The sequence below is a fragment of the Acomys russatus genome, chromosome 30 (assembly GCF_903995435.1).
Source record: "Acomys russatus chromosome 30, mAcoRus1.1, whole genome shotgun sequence".
Lineage (NCBI taxonomy): Eukaryota > Metazoa > Chordata > Mammalia > Rodentia > Muridae > Acomys > Acomys russatus.
Window position 1 is genome coordinate 22,511,692 of NC_067166.1, and position 21,331 is coordinate 22,533,022.

At 43.9% G+C, this 21,331-nt stretch overlaps 1 protein-coding gene across 1 annotated transcript in view; it reads right to left on the minus strand.

The window, feature by feature from the left end:
- The window catches only part of Pik3r1 (phosphoinositide-3-kinase regulatory subunit 1), a 71,901-nt gene that overhangs the window by 26,213 nt on the left and 24,357 nt on the right, over window positions 1–21,331 (minus strand). The window lies entirely within an intron of this gene.

Below are 21,331 nucleotides of genomic sequence, written 5' to 3' on the forward strand. Positions count from 1 at the left end.
CATGTCAACATTACATTGATAACCATATTCTTACTCAAAAGAGGGGATAAAGTGAAAGCATTTTTTCAAAACTATTCCAGAAGAGGGAGCTAAATATTTCACCTCAAATTTCTCAAACACCAAAATACAGGGTTGTGAATCTTACTGAAAACATCTTCATGAGTAACTTGTCTGTCAATAATCCATAAACTTCAGATGTTTTTAATGCATAACTTGAATGTTACCTGGAACAGACAGTTCATATATGCTGAGAGACACTAAATGGCTATAATTACGTTTTGGTGAGGTTTTAGTGGTATAATTATTATAAGACGTACATGATGTTAAGAACATTTCTAACTAAACCCATTCTCAGGACCAAGGATCAATGATGCTGTGGGAGTGTTGGTCTGTAATCGTTTAAAGGGTAAATCACAAATTAAAAGATAGCCTGGGCTACACAGTAAGACACCGGCTAGAAGAAAGCAGACAGACAGACAGACAGACAGACAGACAGACAGACACACACACACACACACACACACACACACACACACACACACACACACACACCAGAAGCAGCAAAGGGCACACCATTTCATTTCCTTTGATAAACTATAAACCACTTCCCTTGGCTTCAGAGTTTCAGCTCACAACAGTATCCTTTCCCACAAAGACCTTCCCTTCTCCAAGGAACAAAATGAAGGTGACCCTGCCCATGTCCGAATGTACTAGAAGGGGAAACTGAACGTAAAGAAATGCTGTTGATTAGGAGTCAGTACAGTGTCTTCCTGCTAGCAAGCCTCAGCAAGCAAAGTCCAAAAAAAAGCCCAGGGTTAAGTAGTAAACACACAAGTACACACACCCACACTGCACTCACACAATTAACTCATCAGAGCCCCTCCCCCCTCCTTAATGTATAACACAGCATTTTTAATGAAAAAAAAAATTGGCACTGAGATGTGAATTGCTTAATAAAGTTTATCTCGTTCCCAAATCTTATCAACACGATCATTTCTGCAGGCAAATATGAAAACTAAATTAAATGATAATTAAAATTTTCATGTAACTGTGATTGAAATATGCATCCAACAGTTGCTGGTTTGGCAAGTGCTACAAATATAGGCATTTCCATCTCTACTTCAGGCGGGGGGGGGGGGGGGGGGGTGGAGCGGGGGAGCCCAGCACTTTGTTTTCCTTTCCTTTCCTGCATTTCCTTGGCAAAGATGTTTTTGTTTGTCTATGGAGCTACAGAGTGTCTTTTGTTTCCCTTATACTGCTGTTAGATGAAGTTTCTGGCAGCCACGATGATGGCCACTAAACACTTGTGAGAGCACTGGCCTTTTCAGGCCACTGTGCACATATTCTAGGAAGCGTGAGCACTCTCGTTTGTGCTGTGTTGAGTGAACGTCCAGCGGAATTTTTTAATACCGAAGAAGCTTTACTGCGCAAAGGCATGAATCACAACAGCTGATCGGGATTTTGCAATAGGAACTTTAAAGGGCAACATTTACAAGGTGAGACAATAAAAACAACAACAATTCTAGGATTTCCCACTCCTTAGTGTAGAGCCGTCCACTCAGCGCACTTCCTCTCTGAAATATTTAGACACGGCGGGTAAGATGGCAGTCCTACGGAAGTTCCTATCACCCGCTTTAGACAATGGGATTATCACTAGGATTCTAGACGGGATTCTAAAGCAAATGTTACTTTCTACAACCATCCTAAACCCAGCTATTCTTTAGTTCTGTTCAATACGCAAGCCCTGTATTTCTGTCATTAGACTTTATCATGAGACATTCTGTCAGGAAGCAGCGATTATGGGAATCAGTAGGCTTGCTAAACTGGTCTCTGCTTAGTCCGTGATGAAGCATCAAATCACAGTCTGATAAAATATAATGGTACCAAAAAAAAAAAAAAAATATTTTCTGAAATACTACAGAACACTTCAGGTTGGGGCTGTCAAGAAAAACGCAAATTAACAGCATGGACATCTACATTTTACAGATAAATTCCATCTGATGCAATTGTCCAGATATTTTGGACCCGAAAACAAATGCACTTTGTTTGGAAACTTGCCATGACGCATTGTCTAAAGGCCTGCAGAGCCACAGTCCTTCTTAAGCATCTGGAAGTATGTGTGAACTTCCTTGACACATCCAAGGCCAGTTTCTCACTTGGCCAAATCATTTTTCATCAGAAGAAGTCACTGTTGTGCAAGGGAAAAAGAAACAAAAGTGAAAACGACCAAAAGATCTGAGCGGGGCAAATCTAAACCGTGTATAATTTCTAAGGGAAGGCAGACTCGGTCAAGCCTTCCACACTTGCGAGAACCTCCGATGAACCAGGAGCCCCAGGTCATAGGAGAAATTATTCAGGCTACATCGGAGGCTGCATTTTCTGTTTGCAGTCAGTCACAGAGAACAGAAGAGAGACTCACTCCAAACTGAAGCCCATCCCAAAGTAACTCGGGCAAGCCTCAACACTCCTGGGCAGCAGCAGCAGTGGCGTGTGGGAGAGACAGGCGTGGTCTGTGCTCCGAGAGGTGCCAATACCGCTACCAAGTGCAAGATGAAACCAACACACAGCTGCACCTTTTGGAGGAGTTCTCCATTAAAAAAGAAAGAAAGAAAGATAGATAGATAGAAAGAAAGAAAGAAAAGAAAAGAAAAGAAAAGAAAAGAAAAGAAAAGAAAAGAAAAAGACATTTTAAAGTTAGTGCCTGGCAGGACCGAGTGGAAAGTTTAAGCGGAAACATCAAATCGCAAAGGCTGCCCTAAGCCAAGTATTCCATCCCTAATGGAAGCAGCTTGGATGTGTGCGGAAAAACTGCTCGTTACCACTCAAAATGTAACATGAAATACACAGGGAAGAAAAGGACGTATGCAAATGGATCGGTATTAAATCAAGATGTTAAGCTGTCTACTCACTTGCTGAATCCAAACTTTATTTCTGTCTGAAACAATCTTCTCTTGTGACTTCAAAAGGAGAAAGAGAAAAAAAAAAAAAAAAAAAAAAAAAAAAAAAGCAGTGGACACAAATCAAAGCAACCCCAATTTTCTTCTTAAACTCTGTAAGCACGTTCATACTGTCTACCTAGAAGAGCTAATACCCTGGACTTCAAGCTCCCTAAGCCCTGCAAGCTGCAAACCACATCAAAAGCTGTTGTGCTCTTTGGGCAAGACAGTAAGACAAAAAAAAAAAAAAAAACCAAAAACAAAGTAAAAACATAAACCATGGGTTCCTTAATTTTGCTACACACTGGTTTCATCAGTAATGCTGGCATGATTAAAAGCACAAAAAGACACGAGTTCCCGTCCTTGTGGTACCGCTTACTGACAGTAATCTTGGACAAGTTAATTAATTTGGACCTGTTTTTTTTTTTTTTTTTCAATCTGGAAAATGGGAGTAATTATATGAGTTGGTAAGGATTAGTGAACAGTATTTCCTCAGTGGAAAAGCACCCAGGGTACGGAAAGACAATCAATAGTATGGAATTTTTGAGGAAATCTTTACTATAATTTAAAAGGTTTTGGATTTTGCATGTGTTAATGTCTATCTGCATGTCTGTGTATGTCCACATGTGTGCCAGGAGCCCAAGAAGGCCAGAAGAGGGCACTGAATCTCCATGTGCTGGGGACTAGATCCAAGTCCTCTGCAAGAGCAGCCGGTTCTCTTATCTACGGAACTATCTCTTTGGCCCCATAAATAGGCTTTCGAATATTCATTCATGATGACAAAATGTAAGACTAGAACTATCTATATTATTGAGACTGTTTTCTTTTTGGATTTTGTTTTGTTTTTCGAGACAGGATTTCTCTGTGTTAGCCTCGGCTGTCCTGGACTCACTTTGTAGACCAGGCTGGCCTCGAACTCACAGTGATCCGCCTGCCTCTGCCTCCCGAGTGCTAGGATTAAAGGCGTGCCCCACCACGCCCGGCCTGAGCCTGTTTTCTTAATGCTGAAGCTTATCTGACAGAGTAGACAGTAACAGCTTGATTCTTGCTCTATAAACGGTACTCAGCATCTTTTCAAAAGTCAACGCAAACCTTAAATTAGCTTTAATTTATCATACCTTCCCCCATAAGGACCATAAAGCCAATCTGTTTACATTATTTGACTTCAGTTCTCCGAATCTGAAGGAAAAGCTAAGTTGGAATGATCGTGTCATAAATTATACTAAGCTTCCAAAAACAAAGTAGGTTTTTTTTTTTTTTTTTTTTTTTGAGAAGGAAGATAAAAGTATGGGCAATGAAAAAAATGGGTGTCCATGTGGAAGTAAATCTTCAGGCATAACTGCAATGTTGTCAGACGCAAATACTAACGTGGAAAATTTCAAAACTGCTAACAGATTTAAACTGAAGTCTGCAAGCCCTTGTAGATAGCCTACACTACTTAGATCTTAGTATCTCCAAGTCCATCTCCCCCTCATCTTTCTGGCTAGGGAGGGGAATAGAGAGGAAGGATGGCAGAGTCCACCCGCCCACTTAGTCTCCATTTCTAGACTGTAGATTGGCATCAGGAATGAACAGCAGGCAAAGGTCTTATAAAGTATAAAGAGGCACACAGCTTTGCCTCCGATAGCTCCCACTGGAGCCATAAAGTGACTTCGGAATGCTCATGTGCAAGGTTACACTTAATCTTCGATAGGCAGGCTAATTAATTGTGATCCTTATCACCTAAATTGGAATCTGATGTAACGATTGACAACTTACAGTGCACAGCAAATTAAAATGCTGAGCAGGAGGCAAATAGGGAAAGGAAGTGAGCACTGTCCCCTGCCCCACAGCCCCCCACTACCCTCACCCCACTGCGCCATACATTTTCTACCAAGACAATAATTTATAGTTGAGTCCAAGGACTTTCAGAGGCCAGTGATTTATAAGGAAGTTGCTGGTTTAGAAAGATTTCATTTGAAGCATGACTCAGATGACCCATAAAAGAAAGAATGGGGAGGTGGGAAGAGGAAAGAAAGACAAAAACCAAAAAAATAAAAAAAAACCCAAGCAAGCAAACAAACAAACAAAAAACAACTCACATTTCACACACATGGTGGGCACTTGGCTCTGTTGAACAAGTGAATGAAAGACTGTTAATGACACCAGCTAGGAGCCATGTCCCCGCACTGTTTTTTACACACATGCTCTTATTTATTTCTCAATGATTCTAGTCTTTATTTTCTTGATTTAAAGGCAAGGAAACGGATGTAGATAAATTAAGTCATTTGCCCGCTGTCATAAGTAGTGCACATGGGCTCACAGCTTAGGCCTTTTTTTTTTTCCCCCATCAGTCTCTGGCTTGGAGAAGAAACCTACAATGTTCCCCAGAATTTCCTCTCAAGTTCCCCAAATTTCAGTGGTAACTGTAGCATGAATGTCGTGTAACTCAGAAGACAAGTGACGCTCAAGCCCATAAGGCACTGGCCATAGTATTTACTGGTGGGCCTGAGTAACACCACTAAGACAGCAGCAACAGTTTATGTTGGACAGTAAGTGTTTTCTCCTCCACCTCACACCATCATTATGTGCAGATAATCAGCATTATACACAGTGAAGTGATGGGAGCCCCTACTCACAGCAGATGAGGGGGAGCTGGAGAGCAATGCTCAGGTCTTCCACGTCGACTTGATGATAAACTTCACAGTCAAACTTACAGAACGTGTTACAAATGCTACAGTGAAGGCAGAGCATAAGGTGTAATTTGAGAAGGCCCCAAATGTGATGACAGGAAATGAATGGGATGGAAAGTTGTCATGGCGATGAGAGAGACCAGAAGAAAGGTGGCTGACCTAGGCTGGCAAGCCACTGACCAAGCAGAAGCAGATGCTGGCTAGCTAAGGGAGGACAGCCAAAGAGGCAAAGTGGCCCAGCTGAACAATGCTGAGAGTTTTAAGAAAGCCTGGCTGGAGAGATGGCTCAGAGGTTAAGAGCACTGACTGTTCTTCAGAAGGTCATGAGTTCAATTCCCAGCAACCACATGGTGGCTCACAACCATCTATAATGAGATTTGTATACATAATAAATAAATAAATCTTAAAAAAGAAAAAAAAAAAAGAAAAAAAAAAAGAAAGCCTGGCTGGAAACAGAGGTAGGGGTGGGGGTTTTTAGGGGGTGGGGTGAGGGGGTGGGAGAACCACCAACAACAACAAAACAAAGAAATTTTAAAAACCCCACCAAATCCATCCTAGCAAGGCCAGGGAGCTTTTCTTTGATATTTAAAAATATACTGAAAACTCCAACGAATTGGTCAGCAAATGCCTGGCTATGCTCTACCTAGACCCTACAATTCATATTTTCTCATAAATGCTATCCATAATTATTTTTTCATACATTTCAAGGTGAGCGGCACAAATTAGTTGCCATGGACTGTGTTGTGCTCCCCATAACTCATGTACTAAAGCCCTTTAAGGTACCACCACACTGAAACCCCCAAAGTGATGAGACTTAGAGGCAGCCCTCTGGAAGGTTACAGAGTTTAGATTAGAGGCCATGTGGATGGGTCCCTCATGATGAGATCAGGCTCTCACCCTATGCAGGGCAGGAAGCTGTATGCAAGCCAGGAAGAGTTCCTCACCAAGTTACCAGCGCTTCCTAAGGTTCTAGGGTAGGCTGAGCTCATGTATCAGCCAGCAGCCAAACCCAAAGTGAAAAAAATTTCCTTTGTCTAGGGAAAGTCGGTAACAAATGCGAACTCTTTTAAGTATTTTGGAAACACCTGTGTCCTAGAACCTTTCTGACAGTGATGTGTCCACGCTATCATGTACAATATCAATAATTCTCATTGAGCAAGTGTGTGTGGTGGAGGGCCTGGGACTCTGCATTTCCCACAGGCTCACAGGGGATACCCACGCTGCAAGATCTCAAAGAGCAAGAATTGAGGAGGCGTGTTCCCACTGTAGAAAGAAAAGGACGATAGGAGCAGAATCCCTGGCTCCCAATACCCGTGACTATTGCTTAGACGCGTCTGGTCTCACAGGTCTGTTTTACAACAGACCTCAGGCAAAGTTCCTCAACTTGTGTTGGGGAGAGGGTGCTGACTGAGTGGAAGGTCTCGCTGTCACAGTGGTTAGGTCTGATGTCCTACCTAACTTGATTATCAACAGATACTTGGGGCGGAGAGCCTTGTTTGGTGTGTCTGTGTACCACTGTGTGAGGATGACGTGAGTCACGGCTTGACTGAGGTCCCGAGGTTAAGTTCCTGCCAAGGGCAAGGCTCCTTAAAGTTGATGTGTGGTTTGGAGGGTCGGTAGGGAGAATTGAGGCCTCGGAGAAGGAGTAGAGGCCAATTACCACTAACTACTCCAGGTGGCTTCCAAGTATTAGGCAGGCAGCATGAGAAGCCGTTTGATTTTCTCACTTAGATCCCCAAGAACCGCGGAAGGCCGTATACTGTTTCCATTTTACAGATGAGCAAAGCAAGATTTTTTTTTTTAAAAAAAAAGGAAGTGATTTGCCCAGAGTCAGTACGGCACTAATTGGCAAGCTGATTGCAATGGATCCAGCTTGCTTTCTGGGGAGGCCCACTTTGTGCCTTCTGGTGGTGGCACAGCCAAGAGCAGAGGCTGCAAAAAAAAAAAAAAAAAAAAAAAAAAAGCTTTGCATGAGCCTCGATGTAAAAGATCCTGGCAACACTTACAGGCCTTGGTGACAAGAAGCCTGTTTGTTCAAATTGGGCTTGGATGGGTGGGCCGGCTTCTCACCGTTCCTTCTTTATCAGGTCTGAGCTCTCGGCCAGCCCACTCAGCCAGGCTAAATATTTTCAGGACAGCATCTATTAAATATTTTTTTCATAAGGCTAAACTAAGCACATTCTTCCTCAAGGATGTCATTGGGTTTATTCGGCTAAAAATAACTGGCCAACTTATCATATTTGGCAAAATCTGAAGGGCTCTTTGTGAATCATCAGGTGGAGGAGAGGCCCGGGAAAGAATATAGTGACCCAGGGACTGGAGAGATGACTTGGCGGTTACCAGTACCCACATGACAGTTGACAATGGCTATAACTGTAGTCCCAGGGGATCTATGGCCTTCTTCTGGCCTCTGAAAGTAGAACATCGTACATGCGGTACATACAGACATAGATGCAGGCAAAACACCCTTACATATAAAATAAATAACAAAAATGAAAAAAATAATAAAGACTAGAACAGCAGAATAGGAAGAATGACAGAAAGATGAATTGCATGTGGAATTAGCAAGCAAAGATGAAAGACTCAAAAACACTGAATGGAAAACTCTATACAAATGAAAAAATAAGTTTGGAACAGACTTATTCATTAACAAAACTTTCTTAAACACATCAAGGGCAGAAAACACAGCCTTAGTGGCAGAAAGGATCAGGGTTTGAAACAAATCAAGCAATATGTCTTTCCTACCTCTGTTATGGGCAATTAATTCTGGTGGGCAAATACATTTTCCTATTTCAAGGGACGCCATGTCCACCAAATAAATGAACAAAAATGTATCCGTCTTTTCATTAAAGAAGTGAGCAGACTTATTCTGGTTATGACTTCAAGAATATTGCATGAGTCTGCTGAAGCCAAAGATGGAGTGTATCAATACAGTCTCTTAAAAACGCCTCCAGTTGGAAATAGTTCTAAGCTACAGGCAGTTATTGGTGTCAGGCTAATTTTTTTTTTTTTAACTTCAATACCAGGAAGTACTGTAGATAGAATTGTAGCAAAATATTAAGTATATATTGATTACATCTGACCTTGTTCCACCAAAGATTCTCAGAATAAGCTAACAAACAGGGAGGTGGCATCTGAGGAGTCCATGTCACAATAATTGCTTAAAGGTCTGTGGGGGGTGAAGTGGCCAAGTCAATAGAAAGGAGCTAACTGCTGAAAGAAAAGTAAGAAGAGCTTGACTTGGGACAGGAGGTAGCCAGCCAGGCCTTTGAATCAACACCTTAGCTCTCGGTGGAAAATAGTGTTCTGTAGACAGGACACAGCTGAAACTTCCTGGCTGCAAGTGGGAATAAAAGGGAAAATGTTGATTTTCTATAAATGGAAATACCTGGGCTGTTGTTAATGAGTAAGTAGCAGTGACTCCAGTGTGGTGGAGGGGCAGAGGGGAAGGTGTTGCTCTCACTGTGGGGTGCCCCTTTCTGAGTGAGCATCTCAGAGAGGAGGACCCTTTCTGGGCTCCCCTCCTTCCGGGCTGCTCCCAGCCGCCACTTCTCTGTAGGGCTGAACAGGAAGTGATAGCGCCTGCACCATGGGAAGGAGTTTTGTACATTTTGTTCTATCAGATTAGGCTCGGTAACTTTATGAATTTATGAGCTGTCAACTCCTTTTTCAACTGCTATAGAATATGCTTCTTAGAAATTGTAGCTATTAATAAAACAACAGATGTTTTCAATTGGCTCCAATAGCGCTTGGGCAACTTTGTTAAAGGGGAGAAGCTAAAAAAAAAAAAAAAAAAAAATCAACCGACAACTGCATTAGGGCTCCGCCTATTGGTCGCTTTTTACAACAGCTTTCTGAGGACATTGAAGCCACTTACAAACTGTTAGAGAAACCAGAAAGGGCTTTAAAAAAAAGTTGTATACTCTCTGTGACTGTGTGTGTGTGTGTGTGTGTGTGTGTGTGTGTGTGTGTGTGTGTGTGTCACTGTCACTACATCTCCCAAAAACAAAATGTGTTCAACATGTTCCTGGCTTCTCTATGGGCAGTGAGAGTCAGGTGACTTGGGAGTAAGCATCCAGTATCTCTGATCCCCATTGTGTAGCTGACTGGATGAAATGATCAAAGATTTCCACGATTAATACGGTCAGCCATATTAAAGCGCTTCCCATTCGTAAATGCTAGGCTTCGGGGAGAAAACAGCACAACTAAATACAGACTCACTAAATTTACACGTTTCACGTAAATAGGAAAAGCAACTCTTGAGTTCCCAGCGGCCATGCTACGGCTGCCACTCTGGCAACAACGTGAGGAGCCTGTAGGGGGTGAGTGACATCAGCACTGAGAACAGGTTACTTCACATGTGTCCACATGGCATTAGAGAGTGACAGGGTGGTAGCAATCGCTAACACATCATCTGGTTGCGGTTACCTGTCACTCTGAACCCAGGGTGTGGGGCTTAAAGCGGTATTTGCAAATTAGGTATAAATTTTCCCTTTGCCAGAATGAAGAGTATATGCAATGTGACTGAAGAATTCTGGTAACTTCCGAACACAAACCTCATGGAAGACAACAGGCCACATGGTCTTAAGAGAATCCCAAAGTCGAGACTGCTACAAATCAGAGACTGTGGCTACAGTCGGGCTTCTATGTGTGCGGATTTGGTAGGGCAGAAAGAGCGTGGAACCGAGAGTTGCATGAAGCCAGCTAGTGAGGGAGGAAAGAGGACAGTCTGTGACCTGGACACCACACTGCACACTCAGGGTACTTCTGGGAGCCATGGCAGCAGCCAGGAAAAGACCGGCAGAGGTTGGGTGTGGGCAGCGAGGGACCCTGAAGAAAGCTTAGCGCAGCGGAGGTTATGGATCCAAGAGAGCTTCTCTTTCCACATTATCTTTGATTTCCTTTTCCTGTCCTCACTCTTCTGCATTTCCGGGTTATTTGTCAAAGTAATCGCCTTTGATGGTTTTGGATTGCTGACTAACGCATGTACTACAGTACTGCTGGGCTCTGAGAGAAAGAAGGTAGGGAGGACAAATCTAGACAAAACAGCCAGTCGGTGACAGGACAGGTAAAGGTGGGTTACTGCGAGGAATCTGCTCTGCTCCCAAGCCCTAGGGCTTCCTGAGTTTATTCATCCTCCCCCCACCCCCCACCCCCGTAGGGAATTTGCCAGTCAGAAAACCATACATTCTTTAAAATGAGGTCATGGAAAAGAATCCCAAACCACAGGAGATCAGCAACAGTACACTAAGCCCAGAGCATCTGAGCTGTGGGTACAAAGATGACAATAGTCGTGGCCAACGTTGTGATGCATTTAATATGTGCTATGCTCTGCGCTTGAGTGGTTTTACTGAAATGTCCAAATACAATCTTCCACATCCCCATCTTTATGAGGCAGGCAGAGGCTGGTGACCCACATAAATTGAGGAATTTGTTCGGCCCAACAATTCAAGGGACCCCCCCCCCCATGCACTTCCAAAATGGACTGTACGGAGCCCTATGGCAACATCTGAAACAGTTCTGCGGCCAAAGAACAGACTCAGGAAGTTGAGAAGTACTCCTTGAGTGGTTTGGCTTTTTATAGAATGTGGTCTTCTTTTGCTAAGACAGTTCCCATAATGGGTAGCCTATCTCATTGCTGGCTATCCTGGGGGAGCAGGCTCATCTTGGTGACATTCACCCTCCTCTCTCTTGAAAATCACAGTGTGACAGCTGTCCTTTCCCAGCTGACTGTTCACCTGGGAGGGGAAAAGCCGGATCTGAGAAGGAATCAGAGAGAAGCCAGGACACAGCCACTGTGCAGGCTACAGACCAGGACAGAAAGGAGTCCCAGGGTCCCTCAAAAGGGGTTCTGAATAGAAGCACATATGTAATCGAGTTTTCTAGCAGCTACATTAATCTTGACTTCCTCTTAGATATGTACAATATATGACCCTCAACCTATAACAGATAAGAAGAATTAACCAGAAATTCCACGGACTACATTTCTGCCCCGTGTCATACCGAGAACAGTGTCAATATAGAGTGGGGGGACCTGACAGCAGCTGGGAGCACCCACAACATTTGACACAAGCAAAGAACCTGCTGGAATACTTAGTCAGCCATCCCAGAGTTTGTCATGATGTGCACCAGGAGGTCAGGGCACGAGCAGGACTGTAATGAACCAGTGTGATTAATGAAGCTGTGGCATCTGATGCTTCTCCATCTGCTCCGGGCTTCCCTTAACAGGAACAGGAAGTTTGACTGTGTGCCTCCTGTTTCGAGACCATCGTCTGCAGACTGCAGATGACAGAAGGTTCAATTACCAGGGAAAGGCTGGCATCGCTTAGCCATTAAGTCCGAAAGCCCACAGTCTGCTTAGGTCCGCATCTGGACAATATGCCCTGCAATAATTTCATTTATAAAATGAGGGGTCATTAACATGCCCCATCTTGGCTAAAAGACAGATGAACAGAAGCTACAATATAAAAGAGGTAGAGGTAGAAATACCTACAAATATTAGAGGCAGAGCCAGGCACCTTAGTGAGCTGTGTTTCTTCCTGATAAGATGGTCTAATGATAGACATTTTTATACTACAGTCACCACCATTTCAGTCTTTTTAGAACGTTCAGGCAGGTGACCTCATTCTTAAGACGTGGAACTATTTTTCAAGGATGGTGGTTACCATCGGAAGTCTGTGCTACAGGGTTCTGTTAGAACCGGTGGCAAAGGAGAATAGGAGAGCCGTACAGCAACTCCTTATGCTGTCTTCTCCCATGAGGTGGCTGTGCTGCCTGATGCTCTCGCTTAAAACCCGGCTCTAAGTACATGGCCCAAGAAGCTTCAGCCCAGCTCCTGACACTTATGAGAAACAACGAGTTTCGTAATTCAGATATCCACTGATAGTTTGGGCCCAGAGGAGAGTTTCCTTTAAATGAGTGGCTTTTGTTCTGAATGCAAGGTGTTGGGGGTGGGCTGGGGCTGGGGGAGGGAGGTGTTAGCAAAAACCGGAGTTGCAGACAGTTCTCATCTTAAGACCACATACTGTAAATTACGGACAGACACCAAACTAAAACAACAACAACAAAATGATTATTCAGGAAAAGCAGCAAGAAATGAGAACAGGAAGTTATTTTTTCCACAAGGGTATCTCCCTTGGAAATGTCACGTCCTGGGTAACAGATGCTGCATGCCCAAATAAGCAACTAACACAGAACAGGGACCAGATATTAAAAGCTTGGAGTCCCCTTCAGAAATGACAGTTCTGGATTTAAATTTAAAAAAAAAAAATGCTACACAATAAATGGTTGGTTGGAAATGTTAATATACTCTGCAAAAATTATCTAACAAAGGAAGAATATTATCTTTGCAAGCAACATAGGCTTGCAGAAGGTAATGCATTCAGAGTATTTTACACCCAGTAAATGAAATCATCCAACTGGCTGCCATGACTGCATTAAGCCAAGGGCTCAACCTCATGGTTACTCTGTAGCATCAGGCATGTTTCCACCTGTCTGTATTTCTCTAAGTTTCCCCAATTTTGTTACTTTCTCCTTTAACTCACGAAGATAAAGAGAGATTTAGACAAGTCCTGATGTGCTGGTGACCTGGACCTGCTCCCACCTCCGACCACACCACCCAGCAATCCAGCTCTCCATGCCATCTAGCATAGCAATGGCCAGGAAGCCTCTATAAAGCACTTCTGACCTCTCCCTACTGTGGCCATACCTGAGGATGCTCTACACTGCAAGTCATGTCCCAATGTACCACCGCCCTGAAGTCTACAGAGTCACCACCAAACCACAAATGTCCAGGTGAATGCACCGCCATTCCATAAGCGCAGGGTAGGAAACTGAAGACCGCGAGGCCTGTGTGTGTTGAACAGCTTTTCCTTCTCAAACCCTTTTCTTAACTGGCCAAGGGTTTCCTTGCTCCATATCACTCTCATATTCTCTCTTTTCCTCCTCCCCGTCTCTCTCTCTCTCCCTCTCTCTCTCTCTCTCTCTCTCAATGAGCATCCTGTCCGGTCTATGAGAAAGCTCAAGGCTCCAGGTACTCTCTGGTCTTTGCTCACACAAAAGCCTCCCTCTTCCAGTGACTAGAAGAGGACTCCATCACACTGATGTAGGAAACATAAAACGGAAATGACCCAAGAGACCAGGACATGGTCAATTCTCACAGAGCGTCAAGCTAAATTCTTCTCATCGCAAAGGTGCGAAGAATAACTTTCCCTAAAAACACCTGCTCACTGAGAAGAGGCAAAAGATCTAATTAATTAAGATTATGAACATGCTCCACACAACGGTGAATTCAGCATTAGAGAGCAAGACACACAATCATACACATTTGACCTGAACAAACTCTGCAACCACAGAAATACAAGAAGCAAACTGTAAATCAATTTGTAAAGCATTACAAAATGTTCATATATGTGTGTTTGGAGACTATAAATTAAAAAACAAAACAAACAAACCAAAACCAAAACAAAACAAAACAAAATAACTAGCTAACAAGAAACATGGAGTGCGGTGGAGAAAACACTATGCTAATAAGTAAGATCAAATTATTTCCATTAAAGAAAAGAGAAACATCTAGTTGGGGAAATCAGTTACTTTGAACTCTGCTACTTTGGACCAGATGCATGTTTTTAAAGACTTCTGCGAGTTCTACCTCCACAAACTCAGGGTCTCGATCTCTAAAGGCAGGTGCTTTGGAGAAACAATAAAACGATATCCCAAAGGCCCTGAGTTACTCAGTCTGCAAAGCCCAGGCCTCCTCTATGGCTCCTGGTGACCAAAGCCCCAATTAGTCACCACTGCAAATAACAGAACTGGGAAGTCAAGGAAATACAAAGCCAAGTACTCCGAAAGGTGATGTAAGAAGAGTCCGAGTTTCTGAGTTCGAATCTCTCCCCAACAACAGCTGTGATCGGCTACAGGATCCAGTGCTGGGCAGGGAGGATCCTTACTGTCGTCAGCTGACTTGTTTCACTTTCACCCTGACTTCCTCCCTTTATACGATGCACAGTGGGGCTTGGGTAAACCCGGGAAGCTCAAAGAATGCTATGTAAAAAGCCAGTGAGGCTGAGATGACAATACAGCTCTCTTCAAGCCCACTTATGCATTTTTGCTCAACCTCGTCATTAATCATGGTCTCAAGGTCCCCGAGGATTCTTCTGCAGGGAGGAGTTCTGTTAACTCTTGGTTCAAAAGAGTCACAAAGCAGTAGCTAACAAGCGATATTCTTTGCTCCGTTGCTCCACCAGATAGTGAGGTTGTGCTGGAGGCTGACCCAGGTAATGAAATCATATCAATATCGCTGGTCAAGAATGGATGTCAAATCTTTGGGAAGGCCCTGACTTCACTATTTATTCCCAAATGCGTTAACTTCCCCTGTTCTGCTACAAGTGACTTTTCCTCGCCTGTAGCATTGGAAAACCACTGACAACATATTCAAGGGGACTGAAAGAGTCCCCGAATACTGTTTCTCTGCTAATTTTAGAAAATCAGACTGTGTTAAATTTCATCATCTATTTAGAAATCTCAAAGGCTCTGAAAGGCTCCATACCAACCCAAATGGCTAGTGTTCCAGGCACTTCTAGATTTGTTCCCCTCCAAGGTTCTCTCTCCAGAAACGCTGCCTCAAAGCTACATCGAATCCATCCCTGGAGTCAGGGCCTGACTCGTGTCAACTGGGGACACAGGCAAGAGAAGGCCTTGGAGGCTACCCAGTGGAAAATTTAGGAATAAGATTCCAGAACCTCAGGAAACTCTGATTTAATTTAAGATACTGTTTTGTGTGCCTCGTGGAAGAAGAAAAAAAGTAAAAGGCAACTGAGATAATCGGCACCTCTATATTCCATAAAATTTAAAACCACACCACCAACAAAAGAAAACATGATTATGGGTCTAAAAAATAGTTAAGTGTTTCCAAAGGTGTCATCTCTTGAATTAGAGTAAATTCAGTTCACTCAGATCAACCCAAGAGTAGCCATGATTTGCATATCAAATTGCATATTAATTGATACTTCTATAGACCTAGTCTTAGGATCTTGACAGGGACTTTTTTTTTTTAATTGAAATTTTCACTGCAATGAAAAGACTTCGTTAAATAGTCTGTGGACTGAAAACACCTTGATGATGCCCCCTTCGGAAAGAACCCAGCATCTCAGGGTTGCATCACATCCTCCTCTTCATGGGATTTTATTTTATTTTATTTTATTTTATTTTATTTTATTTTAGAAGGCAAGTGGAGGTGTGGGTGGACAATCCCTACAGTCCTTTTCCAATCTGAAATCCATGGCTCAAATTTGTTTTCAGTAATCCTTCAGTTTTCTATTTTAGCTGACAGGAGACAACATCAGAAGAGGAAATGGCCATACAGAGCAAGGAGACACCTACAGTGTTTACATGGGTGAAGAATTATTGCTTTCTTGGGAATCTCTCCTGGCTGAGCTTTATTTGGGTAACTACACCAGATGAACAGGGACCTCACAGGAGCCCCCAGAAGTTTACCTGGACACTGACTGAAACTAATTTACATCTCTTTCAAATGTGTACATTCCTGTTTACTGACCATATTGATGACCAAATGGCCAACATTTAATCTTCTTTTTAGGCCCTGGAAACATGACTGAGAAGATGTTTTTTCTCAATGAAATGTTCATTGCACAAGCAACAGGACCTGAGTTTGCATCCCCAACTCTTACATTAAAAGCCTGGAAGAACCTGTCTGTAATCCTGGCACCTGAAAGGCAGAGGCAGATGAATCTTTGGAGTCCATTGGCCAGCTGCCTTAGCCAAATCAATGAGCTCCAGCTGGAGAGGGAGAGTTTCTGTCCCAAAAACAATAGGGTGGTGGGGCTGGAGAGTGGCCTAGTGGTTGACAGCACCGGCTGCTCTTGCGGAAGACCCAGGCTCGGTTCCCAGCACCCACATGGCAGCTCACCACTACCTGGAACTCTAGTTCCAGGGAACCACACGCCCTCTTCTGGTCTCCACATACGCCAGGAATGCATGTGGTGCACATAAATACATGCAGGCAAACATGTACACACATACAAATAAACAAATAAATCTTTTTTTTTAAAGGTAGGAAAGTGACTGAGGAAGACTTGGCACTGACCTCTGGCCTCAGTACACACACAGACCTGCATGAATTATGTGCATACACACAAAAAACACATACTTATAAACACACACACACACACACACACACACACACTAAAATCAAGACAAAGATTATGAAAGTGCAAAACCTAACACTATCATCCATGGGCGTACAGGTCACTTTCTTAGAGTCACAGACCAGTGTAGATGTTACTGTTGTAGCTATTCTCCCTACAGAGCAAATGTCCCACGTGCTTTGTCAAGCGCTGAGAGAATATGAACCCACTGAGGTCCCATAAAGAACTTCAGTAGGGCAAACATGTGCACCAGAGGCCAATAGCTCTGAGCATGGTAGGTACTTACAAATGGTTCTAAAACGCCCCAGCTGCTTTTAATTAATAGCACATGCTGGGAGCACCTTGACTAACTTAGCAAAATATCACTTTATTTTAAATAGGATTCTGAACATTTTTTATAAGCACTGGATCCATTTATTTTTCAAGTCAGATAAATAACCCCAAAATAAATTTAAACTGGGCTCTTTTAAAAACAGTCATATTTCACGTTGAATGTGCTCCTGAGGCCAGAGGAAATGGTCTTTCCCTTCCTAAACTTTTTAGCCAAGTACTCACAAACCCTGTTTCTTCCCAAGAATATTTGCCTTTTTTTTTTTTAATTTCTCAGAGTCGTTTTAAAAGGCTGGAATTTTTCACAAGGCAAAATAATTCCATCTGCTAGTTGGCTGCCTCTCTGAATCCAACTTGGATCCTATGGGACACATAAACCCTTTACTGAAATGCAGGTTAAGTGTCATGAACCATGCTAGGATATTGGTCAACCACAGCTCAAAGTACAAATTCAAAGGGAGATGTGAAGCTAGCTTTAAAGTACATTTGGCAAGCAGACACTCCACTGAGCATTAATCCTTAAGCCAAAGTACCAGAAGCATCCAAGGAGAAAATACACACTGTAGGACTAACTGGGGGAGTAGGACGGGTAGCTAGGTAGCAAGGACTACTATGGTAAATAGATTCCTGTTTACTCTGAGGTTCTTGAGCCTCACTTAGAGTCACATTTTCTTGTCAAATGCCTTTTGCAGGGGCTGTGAAGCTATCTCAGTGGCAGGGAGGTAGGCAAACACAGGTGAGGTTCTGGGTTCAATTCCTAGCACTGGGATTGGGGCGGGGCTGGTGGTGGTGCAAGTACCATATGGAAAAAACAAAAACAGAAGTGAGCGGCAGAGGTAAAAAGCCTTGGGGGAAAAATGGGTCTAGTTTTCAGCTCCCATGTTGTATAGCTAACCGCCACTGGATGGCAGTGGGCTTTTATTTCAGTGAGCATGAATTAGTTATTCAGTCTTTTCTCCAACATGCCTGGCCCCAGAGGAAGTTAAAAAAGAGGGGGAAAAAAAGTTCTTTGCAAAGAGAGACTGGGGACTTCTGATCTAGATGTCACAAATCTCTGATGAAGATCCATCCAATTTTCAATAAGTTTCTTGAAATTTACTGTCAAAGTTTGGAACTAGAACTTCTAAACCATTTCTAGGAGTTTGAAATTCAGGGAGCACATGCCACATCCGTGCACACATCTGCAGGCAGGCAAGCAGTATGTCGCTCGCACGCACACACGCACGCACGCACACACACAGGCAAGCAGTATGTCACACACACCCACACACAGGCAAGCATTATGTCACACACATACACACACACAGGCAAGCAGTATGTCGCACGCACGCACGCACGCACGCACGCATGCACGCACGCACGTACACACCCACACACAGGCAAGCAGTATGTCACACACACACACACAGGCAAGCAATATGTTACACACACACACACACACACACACACACATCCCTCTGAAGTTTGCTATTGACATATCGGCATCCTGAGCCCAGTAGGCAAACGGAAACTGTACTGTACCCCTACTTTCTCTGGTAAGCTTGATGGTTTTACCACCCTCTGCGGTGCTACACATCTTACTCCTTTCCTGGGCATTTGCTCTTTTGCAGGCGGTGGGGACAGGGGCTAGCAATCTCGCCAGTGACAAGCTTTGCTTTCGGTAAGGACATTTGCCAACTTACACAGCATCTCCCAGGGTAACGGGATAATGAAAAACACATGCAGGTCCTTGTAGCCATCAGAAGCAAGCTCGAGCTGGCCTGAAATTGAGTCTAATCCTGCTGATCTTCAGATCCGGAAAGGGGTGGCCCAGAGGGTCTAGAATACACCCCTTGACTCAACAGCAGAGAAGGGACCCAGGAGCAAAATTTCTCATCTGGCAGGGCTTCTAAACGGCACTGCCCCTTCTAAGAAGACACAGGAGGCCACTGCTCTAACACTTGGCAGATGAACACCTTACAAGATACCCAAGGCCAGGACAGTCAAGGCTACACAGAGAAACCCTGTCTCTAAACCCCCCCACCCCACCCCGAATAAGATACAAAGTATTGAAATCTTCCTCCCTGCTGCTCCTAAAACCAGAGTGCTGCTACCCACCCTGGATCACAGGATGATGGAGAATACATCCAGGCAGGTAACTCTTGCCCACAGCCAAGGCCCCCACTTGCCCCCAAAGCAGGGTCACAGCTCCAGAAACCCCCTACTCCTGGGCTGCAGTTTCAATCTTTCACACACACACACACACACACACACACACACACACACACACACACACACACACACACCCTGCCCCTCGGGATGCAGTCCGCTGTGTGCCTTGCTCTGTGCCTCTAGGCTATGAAGACTTTTAAACCACCCGAAGTCTTAAAATTGAGAAAGAACGAACAGGCTTGAAAGAAAAGAACATAAGTTGTAATTCTAGTCCACAAAATTGCTTCCTACCCTCTGTGGCCGGGTCTAGTGTCAGGAGCCACTGGCTGATTCAGCCAGTCCATAGGAACACAAAGCTGCCCCCACCCACAGGCTACTTGACCCAGGAATGGTTCACAAGTGCCCAGAGCCTTTTTTTTTTTTTTTTTTGTGGTACTGGGATTAAACCCAGAGCTTCCTGCAATGTTAGGCAAGCACTCTACCACTGCGCTGGCTAGTTTTGTTTCAATTAGCCCATTTTGGAAGAAGGAACCTCAGTTAAGAAAATGGCCCCACCAGACTGGCCTGCGGGCAAGCTTATGGTGCAGTATTCGATTGATGATTGCTAAGGCAGGGCCTAGCTCACTGTGGGTGGTACCTCCCTTGAGCTGGTGGTCATGAGTGCTACAAGAAGGCAGGCTGAACAGGCCGTGGGGAGCAAGCTGGTAAACAGCACCCCTCTATTGCCTACTCATTGGCGCCTGCGGCTCCTGCTTTGGGTTCTTGCCCTGATCTCCCCGGAAGAAACCCTTTCCTCACCCAGTTGCTTTTGGTCATGGTGTTTTGTCACAGCATCAGGATCCCTGAGACAACCACTAAACTAAGTATGTCACTTACCCTCCCTTTGATTATTCATTTTGAAACTGGGCCTCAAACTTGCTCTGTGACCCAGGCAGACCTTAAACTTGTGATTCTCCTGCCTCAATCTCCCAAACAGTTGGGATTGGTGCACCACCAGGTCTGGTTCAGAGTCCTAGCAAGTGATAACTTAAAGGGCCATGGGCCATAATGGATTATAGACATACTCGCTATAAAAATGACTACCTAAATATAATCAGACACGCTGAGAAGCCAGTGGAGATTCAGAAATGTGCTTACACCACTTTAGGGGAGAGCCTGAGTGGCCTTGGGCACAACAGGCTATCAGAAGTGTTTTGTAAATTTTTATCCAAAGTACAATGCCACTCCTAGACTATGACATTGCTGTTTCAAAATCTAGTCTAGCTTTTTCTTCTCTTCCTCTATTTGCCTTACTTTCTTCCTTTCCTTCCTTTGTTTCCTTTGAAACAGGGTCTTAATTTGGCTATCCTTGAAGTCTTGGCTATCTTCCTTGTTTTGAGTTTCTGAGTACTAAGCCTGCAAAATTTGCACCATCATACCCAGCTTGAAAAACTATTTTACAGTCCAGGTTAGCCCTAAACTCATGTAGAGCAGGTTAGCCCAAAACTCATTATGTAGAGCAGGTTAGCCTCAAAGCCCTCTTTCTTCTATCTTCCAAGTGCTAAGATTTCCATGCTGGAGTTTTTACTTCCATAGTAACCAAGGCAATGCGTGCCAGCCCATCTTCATATTATCTTTTTTTTTTTTTTTAAATAGAATACAGCAGGTAGCAGAGACAACAACAAATGGGAACAGTGGCAGCGCCTGCAATGCCAGCACTCTGGAGGCACAAACAGAAAGATCTCAAATCCAAGGCCAGCCTGGGCTACACAGCAAAATCCTGGGAAAACAAAAATGTCTTCTGGTGTCATCCTCACTCAGCTCATGTTTAGGCAGCCGTGTTGAACAAAGCACAGGGTTAACGTAGTGTGTGTGCAGTCTCGAGTTAAGAACCTCTGGGCACACACAAGGACGGTTTCCTCCAAGGGGGTCATGTTGATAAGCCCAATTACGAAACTTCATCCACGCTCCCCAGTCAGTGCTGCTCTTAGGAACAGGAAGCGAAGTGAGGAATCCAGCCATGTTCTCAAGGCAGGTTCTCCTCACAGGCTGGCTGTCAACACAGGAAGTCTCCAGGCAACATGTGGATACAATTTCC